Source organism: Myotis davidii, unplaced genomic scaffold (genome assembly GCF_000327345.1).
Source record: "Myotis davidii unplaced genomic scaffold, ASM32734v1 scaffold36, whole genome shotgun sequence".
Lineage (NCBI taxonomy): Eukaryota > Metazoa > Chordata > Mammalia > Chiroptera > Vespertilionidae > Myotis > Myotis davidii.
Window position 1 is genome coordinate 1,621,791 of NW_006287829.1, and position 16,442 is coordinate 1,638,232.

Sequence of the window (16,442 nt, forward strand, 5' to 3'; positions counted from 1 at the left end):
CGCTGCCCAGAGGCCCAGAGCAGCTGGGGCTGTGCGGAATGCCTGTGTCATCACCATGGCGACAACACAAGCATCCCGCCCTGCTGCCAGCTGCTTGGCGCCTGAATATGCAAATTAACCCACCATCTTTGTTGGGTTAATTTGCATGCTCACTACTGATTGGCTTGTGGTGTCATGAAGGTATGGTCAATTTACATCTTTCTCTTTTATTAGTGTAGATAGATGCATTTGATGTCCTGTTATTTTGAATGAGTGTCTACTTTTAGGTAAGGTAAATGCACATTTTAATTAGATATCCAACTCCATCATCTGAGAACCTCTCCCCCTCAGAAAATAAAATTTTATTTATTCTTCATTAAATATAAGGGCAGTAGATTTTCAGCTCAAGAGATCGAAATCTTTGGGAGAGGACTATACTATATGCACAGATTCTTTTATTTTAAACTTCTCTAAGCTAATGAACTATACAAAGGTAATGAAGTAAAACCATGATCTGTTGAGTGTGGTCCAGTTTCACCACATGACAAAGGGAAAGAATGTCTAGATTAATTCTGCTGTCCTGAATTTGAGCCTACTATGCTCTCTTGCTTTTTACATTCAGTATAAAAAACGTTTGTGTGTGTGCTTGTGTGTGTATTATGTGAGTTAAAACAAGAAACAGCATGCTGTCATACCGTGGCAATATATCTGGCCCTCTGTTTTCTGTCACTAGATAGGCAGACATGAGAGCAGGAGAAAAGATTTTTAACTGGAAAAGTTGGACACTGTAGAGCCTGCATTTTTCAGAATCACTTTAATATATGCAAATCACAGGGTTTTCCACTGCAATCAACCAACTAAAATTTGCTATGATGCTGCTCATAATTCTCAGTTTTCTTAAATAGAAGTTAAATCCCAGCCCTAACCGGTTTGGCTCAGTGGATAGAAAGTAAGCCCTGGGATTGAAGGGTCTTGGGTTCGATTCTGGTCAAGGTCTCATGCCTCGGTTGCAGGTTCTGTCCCAGGTTGTGGCACATGCAGGAGGCAATCAAACAATGTGTCTCTCTTACTCTTGCTATATCTTTCTCTTTCTCCCTCCCTCCTTCCCTCTCTCCCTCCCTTCCACTCTCTCTAAAAAACAATGAAAAAAAAAATATCCTTGGGTGAAAATTAACAAAATATAAATAAAGTACTACTTATTAAAATAATTTATTTATTAACTGAATATGTCAGATCAACATCTTGGGCACCTTAAACTTACACAATGTTATATGTCAAGTATGTCTCACTAAATAAATAGAAAAATAAATACTTTAAAAAAATAAATAAAGCTCCCCTGCAAATCAGCAATGGAGAGGGATCTGATTTCAAAGGGCCAAATAATCTGTGGAGATCCCCCTGGAATCACTACTATTTACTTTATGACATGAATTTTAGAAAACATCTGTCTTCTTTTTATGGTCCAATTCAAGGGACATCTTGCTGAAACCATCCTTAATTAGTAGTGAAGAATTAATTGCTCTTTCATCCAAGCTCCTAAAGTATAATCTGCATAATTTTATTACAATGCTTATTTCATTACATTTCAGTGATTGAGTGGATGTATCTGTCTGACTTGATTGAGTCTTCTATAGGGAAGTGATTGTATTTTTATTTTCCTGTCCCAGGAGGGCTCCCAGCCTAGAATAACCCCTCCATGAATGTTTGTCTTGATGACATGATAGAGGTAGGCATACTGTTACTCTTAAAGATTGAAATGCAACCCATCCTCAGAGGGCAATTCTTTAAGTGCCCATTGTGAAAAATTTTGCAAAAAGTGAGAATTTACCCAGGATTTTGTAGATTGACATGAATTACGGATTTAAGAATTATTTTACCAGGACAAAATTGTAAGCTTGTTGTATTTACATATCTTCATGTTCCCTAATCTTTTGCCACCTTAAATAGTCCAACATATTATGCAAGCAACTAAATAAAAGGGGGTGGGAGCGGGTTGGAGGCATTTAGTTCAAATTCCAGAACTAAATTGTGTTGTTTTGATTTTTCTCTTGGTTGCAGAATGGGTGTTTATTAGTAACCAAGGGGAAGGAGTCCTCTCAAGTCCTCTGGTCACTTCCCTGAGCTGCCCAGGTAAAACCACAGGCTGCTGCATTTTTCTAGAAACTTCCTTGAGTTGTACATAAATGAAAACATATGTGATCTCAGAGACTTTTATGTCCTATGGCCATTATTCCTGAGGGTGCACAAGCCCTTCTTCATAACTGAGGCAATTAGAGAGATTTGGAGGCATCTCTGATTACACAAAACCAGGGTCAGATCTAATGAAAACATTTTGTTTTCCGCAAGGTCTTTATATACCTTCTCTTCAGACCTTTACAAGGACTTTCCCAAGCCCTATTTTCTCATTGAACTAATGATATTCTGCAAAGTGAAATGTCTGAGTTTTTAATGGTTAAAAAAAGCTAAAATAGGTTAATACATTTTGCCTTAGATAAATGATGTTTTGTGTTTTTTTTTTTCTTTCTTTCTTATTTTAGATTTTGCAAGGATAAGTCAATTCAATTAGCACTGGGTGAACCCCCACAGGACCCTGTGACTGGGTCCCAGGGCTCTGCAGATAGACAGTAGAATGCATATGAGCAAAACTGCCTTTGTGCTCTGCACCACGTTAGAAAAGCATCCATATCTGTCTGCTCCTCTTCCTTTATTCCCTCATGTGTGCATGCATATGAGTGTGCATGTCTTGTGTGAAACATGAGAACATTCTTATCTCCACAGTTCAGCTAATTTTGTAAGACATAGCAGCAGTCATAACATAAGGAGATATTTTGAGATTCAGACACTGAACCCAGCCAAATACTTCATGTAGCGCAGTATGTCCACATGGAGCTGAACAACATAGCTTCTGTGCTTCATAGAGTCCCTTAAATTGAAGGAAAGTCAAAGTGGGCTACAAGCTCCGTAGAGAATATTTCTTTTTCATTTCTTCCTGTGTGTATGTGGATTCCCAGTTCATATAAAGGATTATCATATGTGACCTATAAAAACTTTGTAATATTAAGCAACTTAAAGACCCATAACAAATTATATATAGAAAGGTAATACTAAGGGCAATTGCAAAGTACATTATTTTGGAGTAAACTGAGTGGTAGGAAGAAGATCTGAATGAGGATTGATCAGGTAAGTGGAAGAAAAAACACTTACCTGATGTTCCAAGTAGGTGGGGAACATCATGGATTGAGATCTTGAAGCAAGAAGGAAATTGGCCCTTAAAGGAACAAATTGAATTGAGGAGGCGGTAATGCTTTGGGGGGTTTGTGGGTGTAGAGGAGTTCTCATTTGTCTGTCATCAAAAAAAATAAATAAAACTATATATTTATTAAAGTAATGTATTTTTTAAAAATGTATCTTTATTGTTGAAAGTATCACAAATGTCTCTCCCCCACCCCCGCATTGACCCCCTCCAATCTGCTTCCACCCCCTTTTATTTACGAATTCACAGAATAAGTACATATTGTGTCTGACCATGTCTCAGATGCAGGAGATACAAAGGCAGACAAAATTAATGTAATACTTGTTCTTGTAGAATTTGTTGTCAGTAATGTACGGGTCTGTGTCTGTATTTGCAATGATAAGAGATATGGCAAGAAAAACAAAAATAGAGAGTGATATAAAGTAAAAAAAAAAAAAAACAGCACAAACCTAGCCTGGTCCAAGGAGGCAGGAAATCAAAGTGACATCGAATCTGAGATTAAAAGACTGATTGATCAGGTAAGTGGGAGAAAGAACGCAAGGAGGTGGGGGACATAATGGGCTGAGATCTTGCAGCAAGAAGGGAATTGGCCCATTAAAGAAACAAATTGAATTGAGGACCACTATGTCTGGACTGCAGGAGCAGCAGGTAAGAAGTCTGAGATGAGATTGGAAGCGTTAACTGTCAATGTGCCATGAAGCCATTTTAAAGTGGGAAGAGACGAAGCACTTACATGGTTTTACCTGTATTCTGCTCTCTCTGTCTTATACATCGCACATAACCATTACTCTTGCAAATGATTGGTTATCATTTTATTAAAAAAAAAACACCAAAAAAACTTCTGAAACTCCCAGGCAGAATTTATCACTTCAAATTTAGGGCTACTTGATAATTGTGTTTTCTCACAGTCATTCATTTGTTCGAACAACTTGTCTAGATACCGATTTGTTCTAGAGACTATACTAGATGTTGATATAAGGAGGTGGAGGATACACATAGCAGTGTTTTTGCCCTCGGAAAGGTTGTACTATAGAGGGACAATGCTGATCTCACTGTTTCATAATATCTATAATCATAAAAGCATAATATGCTAATTAGACCGGACAGCCAAACAACCTTCCAGACGAAGCCGAGGCAGCTGGGGCTGTGAGGGCCGAGCCCCTTGCACTAATTTTGTGCATCGAGCCTCTAATTGTTATATAAATATTCTGTCTTAGAATAGTTCTAGTTTTACAGAACAACAGCGAAAGTAGTTGGTTGGGCGATATCCCACACACCGAGAAGTCACTGGCTCAATTCCTGGTCAGGGCACAAGCCTGGATTGTGGGCTCAATCCCCAGTAGGCGGTGTGCAGGAGTCAGCTGATCCATGTTTCTCTGTCACATTGATGTTTCTCTCTCTACCTCTTCCTTCTTCTCTCTCTAAAAATCAATACAAATATTTTAAAAAAATTCCAGACAATCATTCTCATATTTCAAACCAATGGCTAGAATCCCCAAGGCCTCCAGGTGAGTGGACACTTGATTCCCTAGGCCTCTGCCCTGATTAGAAATGATTTCCTTGGAAATTTTCTTCTTTCCCTTTTGATAAACACATGTGACTTCTTACATTTCTAATCAACCTCCATACTAAAAACCCCTACCCTTTTCTCTGGGCTTTTGAAGTGCTCTGCCTTAGACTACATGGCACTTCCTAAAGGAATTTATATTCCCCTCTCTAAATAGTTAATTAGGTTAAGCAACCAGACATCACCTTGGCTTGCCTTTTGTCAGGCATCCCTCTAAGTACCTTAGCACTGCTATTGATCTCTCTGATTGTTAGAGACCAGATGTGCATGGGGCACTTCAGGAATGCAGCATTTTTGAGATTTCCAATTGATAAAGTAGCTAATAGCAAAGGTCTTTATTGTATATATTTTCCCTTATGAAACCTATTCAGCTTTTAATTTTGATCTTCAAGATTTTTCCTTGGCTCACCCAGGATTGGAATTTAATAAAGACATTCTCCCAGCTCTGTTCATGGAGCAAAGAATTGTTTTGATGTATTATATTGGACATATCCTGAAGGGCCAAAAAAGTGCAGGAAATGCATATACAGAGACCAATCATTTTGAGTCTTAGAAAAATCACCTGGCATATCTACCGCCCCAAGCAACCGCCTGCTTTGATCTCTGACCTAGAGTTGGTTGGAGAATGTGCAATGCTCCCAGGGGTTTTGGAATGGAATGTGCCTCTTAATCTCAGACTTATCTGGAAATTGATGAGAGTTGATATAGGGGCAGTCACATGTTTCTAAGTACTTGCTTAAATGCTTTTCCTGTTTTGCACATATCCACTCACTTGATAAGAATTATCATTCCAAAAGTATTTTTGGTTAAAAATAGTAAATACAGAAGAGTTAGATTAAACCACAAAGGAGAATTTGAATTTGTTCTAAGGACATAGGTGTGTTTTTTTAGAACTCAAGGAAGGCAGTGCAGAAGTGTAACAAGAAATTGAGAGACTTCCAGAACCAAAATCTCTCTCTCTCTCTCTCTCTCTCTCTCTCTCTCTCTCTCTCCCACTCTCCCTCCCACAAAGCCTCCCCTCTCCTCTTAGCTTCTTCCTGGGTACCAGCTTCCTTCTCTCCCGGATGATCAGCTTTTCCTGATTCTCAGTTCATAAGGAGCCATGTGGCTCTTTGTGTGCTTTTACATATCTATTGTTAAGAAATTAATCCCAGTTGTCTGATATTTTCTCTTTTCAATTCTAAATTCCAAAGTAAGAATATCTGATTAGTTAAGTTTGAATCATCTGCCTGCCTCAGAGTTCAAAGCCTCAGGTACAGACTTGCTTCTGGTGACCAATCTTGTGAGTCACAGTTTGGGCAGATCATAGAAGCCATCCTGGGTAGAGTTGAAAATAAAGGCATTTACAGGTATTAGAAGGGGGGAGAAGCAAAGGTCAAAAAGGACACCTTTTACATCAGAAATATTAAGAGCAATTTGAAGTAGACACTCTCAGCAATACTTTCCTCTTCTCCCACAGCGCCTATACAAGGGAGTGTGCAGTAAATGGGGAACTGACAATTGCTTGATTGACTGAAAAGGTGGCAGTGGTCCTGAAATTTGAATAACTGTGCTATATCTTTTATTGTTAAACTAGAGACCTGGTGCACAAAATTTATGTACTGTGGGGGGCTGTCCCTCAGCCTGGCCTGAGCCCTCTCAAAATCCGGGAGAGCCCTCAGAAGATGTCCAATTGATGGGGAGTGGGCCTAAGCCAGCAGTCTTTCATCCTTAGTGCTGCTGTGGAGGCAGAAGAGGCTCCCGCCACCACTGCTGCACTCGCCAGCTGTGAGCCCAGCACAGGGCTTCTGGCTGAGCAGCACTCTCCCTGTGGAAGCACAATGTCCCCTCAACATCAGTGTGTGTCATAACGACTAGTCATTCTGCTGTTTGGTCGATTTGCATATTAGCCTTTTATTATATAGGATATGACTGGTAAATAATGATGCCACACTTGTTGTAGTAGTCAGATCCAGATCTTCTCAAAGGCACAGGTCTTTACTATTAAAGCAATCAATAATTAATAATACATCATAGCTCTTCAGTTTTAGATTCAGCATCATCAAATATTGCACAAAACAAATATGTGTGAAAAGGAAGAATGTAAAAAAAAATGAATAAAAATACATCTGATCAAATGTAATTTGATGAGATGAACATCATGCTAGATTTCTGATTTCATTTTGTGCTGGGGCTGGCCAGCAGCCCCTGGACGACGGATGGACAGATTACTCCGACACAGTTTCACCGTGAAAGAGAGGGCTAAGGGACGGCCTGACTGATAGCAGCCAGGCAGCCTCCATTGCCTGTCTTGTTAGTCCTTTATTGGAATTTTTATCTTTAGGTACAATCAATAGGGGGAGTAATCTTGGGAGGACACACGTGTTTACATTGTCCTCTAGGCAAAGCATAGGGATTAAGCATAAGGATTCCAATAAACACCCGGGGTCTGCCCATGCACAGACTTGTTTGGAAAGGTCAAGGATTAATTAAGGGCTCCACCTCCGACACTCCCCTAAGTCTCCCCTAATTCAGAATTCCAATAAACAGGGCAGGTGGCCCTCCACACACTTCCCTTTTCTCAGAATGTCCTCCTCACAACTTTCCAACCAAATCTCTTGTGCTCCCCAACAACTTTGTGATTTGATGTTAGTGTGCTGGGAATTTTATGCTACCTACAATGAAGATGGAATCCATAGAGCTAATGAATGGTTTTCAGGTAAAAGTTAGATACATGTGGTGTTCTGTTTTGTTTTTATCATGCTATAATGAATTACTTTCAGAAAACTTTCAAAAATTTTTATTTGTATATAAGAATTCTTCAAATTAGTGTTTAGAATGTATATCTATTTTAAATGAAAAAAGCTATTATAATCCTTAAAAATACACTTTAATATATATAATACATAAATACAAAACATATAATGTATATGTAAAATTTCACTTGATTCTTACATTATTTTACCTTTATTTTTAAATGACTAAAATTTAGAATGCTTTCTGAGTTACTCAGGTAAAAAGTGGTAGAGCAAGAGGTTTTTTTTCCTTTGTTTTATATATTATGTATTCATGTACTTTTTTTAAAAAAAAAAATTAAAACATTTTTTTACAGCAGCTTTAGCTTCATAACCAAAATCAAGGAAAGGCACAGACATTTCCTATTTACAACTTGTCCCCACAAATTCATAGCCTGCCCCATTACCCCCTCCCCCCCCACAGAGGGTTTCATTTATTACAGTTGCTGAACCTACATTGACACATCATAATCACGCAAAGTCCCTAGTTTACCTGGAGGTTTGCTTTTGCTGTTGCATATTCTATGGCATGAATCCATCCTTATAGTATCTTACAGAGTGTGTTCCCTGTCCTGATAATGCTCTGTGCTCTGCTTATTGGTCGCTTCACCACCCCCACCCCCATCCCCACAAACCATGGAAACCACTGATTTTTCACTGCATCCATAGTTTTGCCTTTTCCAGGAAGCCATAGTAGATGCAATCATACAGTATACAGCCTTTCAGATTGGCTTCTTTCACTTAATAACATGCATTTAATGTTCCCCTATGTCTTTGCATGATTTGATAGCTCATTTCTTTTTAGCACTGAGTAATATATTTCACTACCTGGATATGTCACAGTTGCTGTATTCACCTGACGAAGAACATCTTTGTTGCTTCCAAGCTTTGGAAATTACAGATAAAACTGCTTTAAACATGTGTGTGCAAGTGTTTGGGTGGACATAGTTTTCAATTCCTTGGTTAAATACTAAGGAGTACGATTGCTGGGTTGCATGGAAAGAATAGAGTTAGTTTTGTAAAAAACTGCCAATCTTTCCCAAAGTGGCTGTACTGTTATGCAGTCTCAGCAGCAATGAATGAAAAGGCCCGTTTCTCCACATCCTTGCCAGCATTTAGTGTTATTGTCTGTTGCAGCCTTGTGAATGTATGTGCAGTGATACCTTGTTTCAATATGCATTTCCCTGTTGGCGCAATGTAGAGCATCTTTTCATTTGCTTATTTGCCATCTGCATATCTTCTTTGGTAAGATATCTGTTAAAGTCTTTGGCCCATTTTTCAATTAGGTTGTTTGTTTTCTTATTGTGTTTTAAGAGTTCTTTGCATATTTTAGATAATAGTCCTTTATCAAATATATTTTTTTGAAAATATTTTCTCCCAGATTGTGGCTTGTCTTCCCACTCTCCTGACATTGTCTTTCTACAGAGTAGCAATTTTTAACTTCAACAAGTCCAGCTTATCTGTTATCCAGTACCTTAAATAAGACATCAGTGACATATAGTGAGGTTGCATCATAGTTATATTTTACTTATAAAAATTGAATTAAATATTTCACACACACGTGCAATAAAGAAAAATATCTTCTAAATGGTGCAGGCTGTTTTACCCAACATTCCACTCCATGAACAAATGTTCCAGCCCAGCTGGCGTGGCTCAGTGATTGAGCATTGATCTATGGACCAGGAGATCATGGCTTAATTCTCTGTAGGGGTCTGCAAGATGTAGCCTATCAATGATTCTCTCTCATCATTGATGTCTCTCTCTCTCTCTTCCCTCCCCCCTCTCTCTTCCTCTCTTTTCCTCTCTGAAATCAATAAAAATATAAATAAATGAATAAACCAACAAATGAACAAATGTTCCAGAATTACCTCAAAAAGCTAGAATGTAAAGTCACTTTTCCATTACTTTGCCTCAGATCCCATATATGTCAGACCGTGTGAACTGATCACCATACTGAGTGCTTTTTTAGTGCTCATTTTTGACAATATGACTCCTAAATACAACCCAACTACTTTCCCTTGTGTTCAATTTGAAGAAATCACAATATAATCTAATAATTGAATATGCACCTTCAACTGCGTAACTTGAACTTAATGAGAGGAAATGTCTAGAAATTTTCAAGGGTAGTACTGGGGATCCATCCTGAAACCCAGGCATGTGCCCCTTACCAGAATCAAACCTTTCAGTCCTCAGGCCAATGCTGTATCCACTCAGCCAACCTGGGTAGGGCAGTTTTGTGGGGTTTTTTACTCTATGATTTTACTGTAGAAAACCAGCATAACTACCAATCTATAAACTGTTAGAGGATATATGCTGCAAATAATGTATAAGGTATGATAATAAAATAAACTCAATTTATTTTTTGGCAAACCTATTTATGACAAGTGTGAACTAGTTTCTTAAAAGCTGGCACCTGTTCTCTTATTTCAAAATTCATATATATCCAGATATTTTCTAATTTTTTATTTCGCAATATCCTTTGAAGCTTGCTCAACTCGTTTAAATTCAATTAATCTTGGCATGTGGCCATTCTTAGCAAGTAGACTTGGTTTCTAGTAATAGTCGAAATTCATCTCATGTAAGTGTGAAACACTTAAATTGGAAAAGTATTTTAAGACAAAATGTGTTGTGCCTCTAAATTAACAAGACAGCTTCACTCCCATGGCTCCTAATCTAGCTCTCAGAGCAAGTCACAGGGATGAACATCAAAATGCTAATGGTAATTTCATTGAAATTGTAAAATAAATATGATGACCACACTGAAGAAAACACATATTTGGATATGATAGTTCTAATATATTTGCTTAAATTTTCTCTTTCTACTAGCCATATCTGTTTTAATTTGTAAAAGTTTTAGCTTCTTACAAAAGAGGAAGTGTGAAAGAACTTCACACCTTCACCTGCATGCTCTTTCTAAGCTCTTGAAAATAGGGCAATTATCTTCTTCTTAGTACTATTCTATTAAAAGAAAAACCCTTAGTTTAGTAATTACTTATTAGCTTCCTTCTTCCTTCCTTCCTTCCTTCCTTCCTTCCTTCCTTCCTTCCTTCCTTCCTTCCTTCCTTCCTCCCTCCCTCCCTCCCTTCCTCCCTCCCTTCCTTCCTTCCTTCCTTCCTTTCTTTTGGTAGCTTTTCAAAAGACATATCACAATATCTCCTCAAGCATCAGCTTTGTGGAGAATGTCCATTGGGCATTCCTCGACTTGTCAATCAATCTTGGCATATAAAATCAGGATAGATTTGTAGAGAATGAGACTGGGATAAGGTGAAGTGAGTGGGGTGCATACTGCAGGCACAATGTTTAAGGAGACGAACTCATTTAGTAATCAAGATAAACTGTGTTGGAAAGCAAATTGAAGCTAATGCAAAAAGTCCATGATGTACAACATATGAAACATTTAAATAAAAATGGATATTTGTTTCTTTGTTTGTTCCTTTGTAATTTGTCTGAAATTCCTGGACTAGATATATGTTCTGTCTCCCTTGGGTGGGTTTATGAGGATGGACAATGATGTGAGAACAAATTAAATTAATACAGGCTGTAGTATAGTGTCATATTTTTGATTCTAGAACTTCCATTAACTTTATCCAATTGGTTTTAAACATGGGAGAATATTTTGATAAGTGCATATCAGGGAGAACATTCCCCCAGGCTCCATTTCTTTTTCACAGCTGCCTTTTACCTTTTGCTACCAAACACTGGCAGAAAGTCATATTTTTAACTCCCTAAAGGTTATAATCGTTGGTATTCACCATCACCCTATATTATATTACATAATGGAGAGTCAGACAGTATTGTTGGTAGAAATCAACTTGAATGTCGTTTAGACAAAACCGTTATCATTTTTTTAGATTGATATATTGTCTTGGAATAATGTGAAAGTACATAAACGACAGACATAATGAGAAAGCATAAATATCAAGAGATAAATACTATAGTGCGCCATTCTAAATAGAAAAGTTTGCCTATTCTTCGATATTTAAATAGGTTTGCTGTTTATTCAGCACATGAGCTGATTCCCATTATTTATAATTCAAGTATTTGTGTCAACTGTGAATCTTGTTTTGGCTGTTTAGTCTAAAATGGTTTTCCTTGTTATTTCTTGTATACTGTATGCAACCTAGATTAGCATAATCACTGTGATTAACATTAATTGAGGAGCAGAAATGAAAATGGTTTCTGAGAATAGTTTGGCTTACATGTACAGTGGTAAAATTTTGTATTACATGAATACTCAAATTATAATATTTGACTTTAGTTCTAAAACCTCTGAAGCATTAAGTGGGAGAATAAAATTTTGGACATAGTACAAACTCGATCACTAAGTCTGTAATGTATTGCGGAAGTGAAGGGAACCAGGTTTGCTAAAGTAATTGTGTTGATAGAAATATATTAGCTCCATAAGCTTCTGAGGTGGTCCATTCTATGCTAGTACAATGTAAAAATTTTTAAAAATAAAAAGCAAATAAATAAACTTTGAGGCATAGATGAATATACAAATATATGCTAGACAGATATGTCGATGTGATCTATAAGGGAATATACATATCTGTATTAAGATATTTACTGGGAGGCACTATAATATGGTTGTTAAAAGTGTAGAATTAATAATCATGCTAAGACATGAGTCAACCCTTTCTTTGTCAGCTATGTAACTGTAAGTTTCTGAATGTCGCCAAAGCTCACTTTTCTTCACTTGCGAAATGTGGATAATAATTTAACTTAGCTAGTAGGGTGGTTGAAAGTCTGCAATAAAATTCTATAGGCACGATTTTTGGCATAATGTTAGACAAATGATAAATGTTTTCTAAATATCATCTATGCTCTATCACTTCTCTGATTTTTTTCCTCTGTTTTATTGCTTAATGTCACATTCTTGTTCACATTTCTGCATTTTATTTCATATGGTTTACACTAATAGATTTCACTGTTTATAATGTTCCTGACTTTCATAAATTTGCATTCCTTTTCATTTCTGTTGAGAGGTTCTGAAATTCTCTATAGGTTTTCCTTTTTATGTATCTGTACATATTGTGCCATTTCTACTCCAAAATTACTGCTATAAGAGCCAGGTTTTTCTTCGGAAGCATTAAAGTATAGTGTGTGTTAAATGAAAACTGGCCTCCCATTGTACATTTCAAGCCAGTTTAAGTTGGGTAAGGTTAAAAATTCAAAGGTCTCAAAAATTCAAAGGGTATCTGCATTTCAAAATATCAATTTTGGAAGGGTAGGCAATGTAGCTCAGTATTAACTACTAAATACATATACATATATATATATATCACATATAATTTATATAATAATTTATATAAATTTATATAATTTAAATAAATAAAAACTATATAAATACATATTTCAAAAGCTTAAAAATCAAAATAGGTAAGTAAAAATATCTGATGGTTGTTTTTTTGATAATTAGATATCTTCTGTAACAGAAATAAAGAAAGAGAAGGAAACTTGTCAAACTACTTATCATATAGGAGTTACAATAAACTTCAGTATTGTGACTATGGACGAGATCTTTCTTCCTCTGTTACCGATCACTAGTAAAATTAGCTAGGCTTACAAACATCCCTAACCATTGTCTTCTAAGACTATATTATCAGGCACACATTTAATTTCAATGAAACATTAACAAAAAACAAGGTGCCATTAAAAATATTTCTTTCTTCTATACAACAATTAGTCTTAAGGAGAAAAGTTGATAGTGTTGGTTTAGCTATGTAGCAGTATCCAAGGAAACAAGGCTTTTTCCATCTTACTACTCTGTGATTCTTTAAATTTTAGCCTTTTAGTCTTAAGTTTGTTGCCTCATAGTTGCAATAAGGCTGCAGCAGCTCCAGTGACCAAGACTTCATTCTAAGGCAGGGGTGCAAGCCATGGAAGTAAGACAACTCCTCATGCAGCTTTCTTGTTTGTGAAGTTATTTTTGAACAAAGATCATTAGCAGAATGCTCCTTTAATGAGAAATAAAAAAAATAAAAAAAATGACCACTCCTTAAACAAGTTTTAGGCTCCCTTTCTCTGAAATAAAAGGATATCTGCTTGAATATGCCAGAAGGCTTTGTAGAGTCATGCTCTGTTAGCCTGGCCGTGGTATGTGAGCAATTATTGTGCCTGCCATATAGGCCTACACAAACACACATACAGACACACACATTCACACATAAACTGTCATCTGTCTTCACACTAACTTTCTCTATGTTTTCCTATTTTTTTTTCATTTGGCTCTAAAAAATGTTATAAACTGTTAGAAAACATTAGAGTACTAATAAATCCCAGTTAATGCTTTTTGGATCAAAGGTATTTCTGAAACTAAGGTTCTATTGAAGATCAAGGTCTTAAGTATTTGGTTTTAAATACAGTTACCTCAAAAAAGAGGTAACTGTTATATCTCTTCATATCCCATAAATAATTAAGGAAAATGAAGAGCAAAGAGAAAATGCACGGTAGGAAATGAGGTGGTGAATACTTAAAATGCATGTCAAACATGCTAATCCCTTCTTAAATGTTGGTCATGATGTTGGCTTTAAGCTTCTTAGAAACCAATATTAAGAGGAAAATCAACCAAGTCAAAATATTCACAGTATCCCTAAGGCAGAAATTAAGTTCTGACCCACAGTAAATGCAACAAAAAGTATGTTATTCTTTTTATCATGATTCTGATAAAAAGAATAACATATAACCCAGTGAATCATAGTTTCACTAACATCTTTATAGCTAACATCACTGCATTTCTCAGGGGCAATTTCTTATTAGTTTGAGTGCTTTCAATGAGAACAATAACAAACCACCTAAATCTATTCAGTAAACACGATTTTTGGTCAAGGGCCATAGACCTGGCATATCCTGAAATAGGAAGGATAAGAGAACATGTAATAAATCTACTTTTTCCTTTCTCCTTTGCAAATTCATCTCCATAAATGAAAGTAACAGACAAAGGAAATGTACAAGTAAATCTATCCTGCCCCATGGCTGACAACACATTTGTCACTTTGGGTTAGCTTATTACTTCTAAACTTCTCCAAGTCTTAACAAGCTAATATTTTTTTCCTTAGGTTTGTGCTGGTGGGATTTCAGAAACTACTAAACAACAATGTAAAATTTTTGAGGTTGAAGAGATACCATAAAGATTCAAAGATTTTTCAGAACAAACTAGGGTTACCAGTTAACTTATTTTATTTTAAATATACTTTCTTATAAATATTTTCTAAAAATAAATCAGAGATTTTAGTCATGAAAACTTTGCTGAGCAACAGTGTGTTAAAAGATTACCTTTGACCCTGACCATTGACTTTTATATCTATAAGTAATTAAATATTTAGGGAGTTAATTCATTTCAACCATTAATTTTCATCTCAGGTTAAGTGGTTTGTCTGTTTGACTTCATTTCAAATTACCAAGACCTGAACTTAGACATCATTTGGCAAAAGATAAAAATCTCAAGGGTTGAGGAGCCCCAATTATTAATCTCTCCCGTGGAGGTGACCAATCAGACTGCATAAAGAACATCTTTTTAATACAACTTTTGAACCTTCCATGACACATGCAAAGTCAAAAATAGATATAACTTATAAGATTCAGGAAATATGTTATTTTGCTTTTGAAATAACATTTTTATATAATAAATGTATCTAAACTTTATAATTTATCGCTAAGTTTTTTATTTATAAAGATAGTTCTTTTGGAAAATGTCATCATTTGTTCAATTTACAATAAAAATAACTCAACTTTTTGACGAAATCATTGTCAGAACATCTATTGCTTGTCTCCTAATTCACCTTGGAAACACTAAAACATCTTTGAACACTTAAGATAAAAACTACTATTTGGTTACCTAAGCAAATTAGAAAAGTGAATAAAGGAATGCATATTCATTCCAAAGGGTCACCCAAATTGCAGATGCAGTTAATTAACCTCCTGAGCAAGGAACTGCTTGATTGCAGGTGTAGTTAGTGAAACAGAGAAAAAGAAAGGATGGTAAAATTTTATTGAAAGTTTAATCTCAAATTTATGAGTTTTCCAACTACTTTGCAATATAATTAAAAGTATCAACAATTAAGCTGGCTAACATTTGGCTTTCATGGCAACTGTCTATTTTGTAATGGTAAAGGAAAAATGCTGGTAAGAAAAACCTGAAGTTTTTCATGTACTTTCTTTCTTTAAAATAATTAAAATGTTTCTCTATATTTAATTCTAACAAAAGTTGATAAGAAGATAAAATATGATGTCTGGGTCAGTGCATATACCACCATTGTGAAGAATGAAGACCCAATAGACAAAACATATTTCTCCTTCATCCCAATCTTCCATACTTAATTATTTACATTTTTTTTAATGGAAATAACAATATAGGGCATACCGGAAAGAACATAGGTGTCTAAATTATCATCTATCCCCTTTCCTTCTAGGAATTCAAAAAGAAAATGATTTAAAAATTGATTTTAAGCAAACATAGAAACAGGATTAATTCAGGGTTTTTAAGTAAGAGTAAAGTCTACTAAAAACATGTAAAATAGGGGAAAAAACTGAACTGGAGGAAGTAAGGTGAATTGGTGGCAGCTCTCAGGAAAGCAAGACACACTTCCTGAAGTTGAAGGCATGATCATGAAGTGTAAATATGAATCTCTGGATAACAACAGTGGTGGTGCCCTGGCCAGCATGCTCAGTAGTTAAAGGGCCAGCCCATGCCCTGAAGGGTCTCAGGTTTGATTCCTAGTCAAGGGCATGTACCTGGGTCTCAGGATCTCAGGTCCAAGCTGGCCCTGGTTTGGGGGCATGCAGAGGCAACCAAATGATGTACCTCTCTCACATCAAGGTCTCTCTCTCTCTCTCTCTTTCTCTCTCTCTCTCTCTCTTTCTCTCTCTC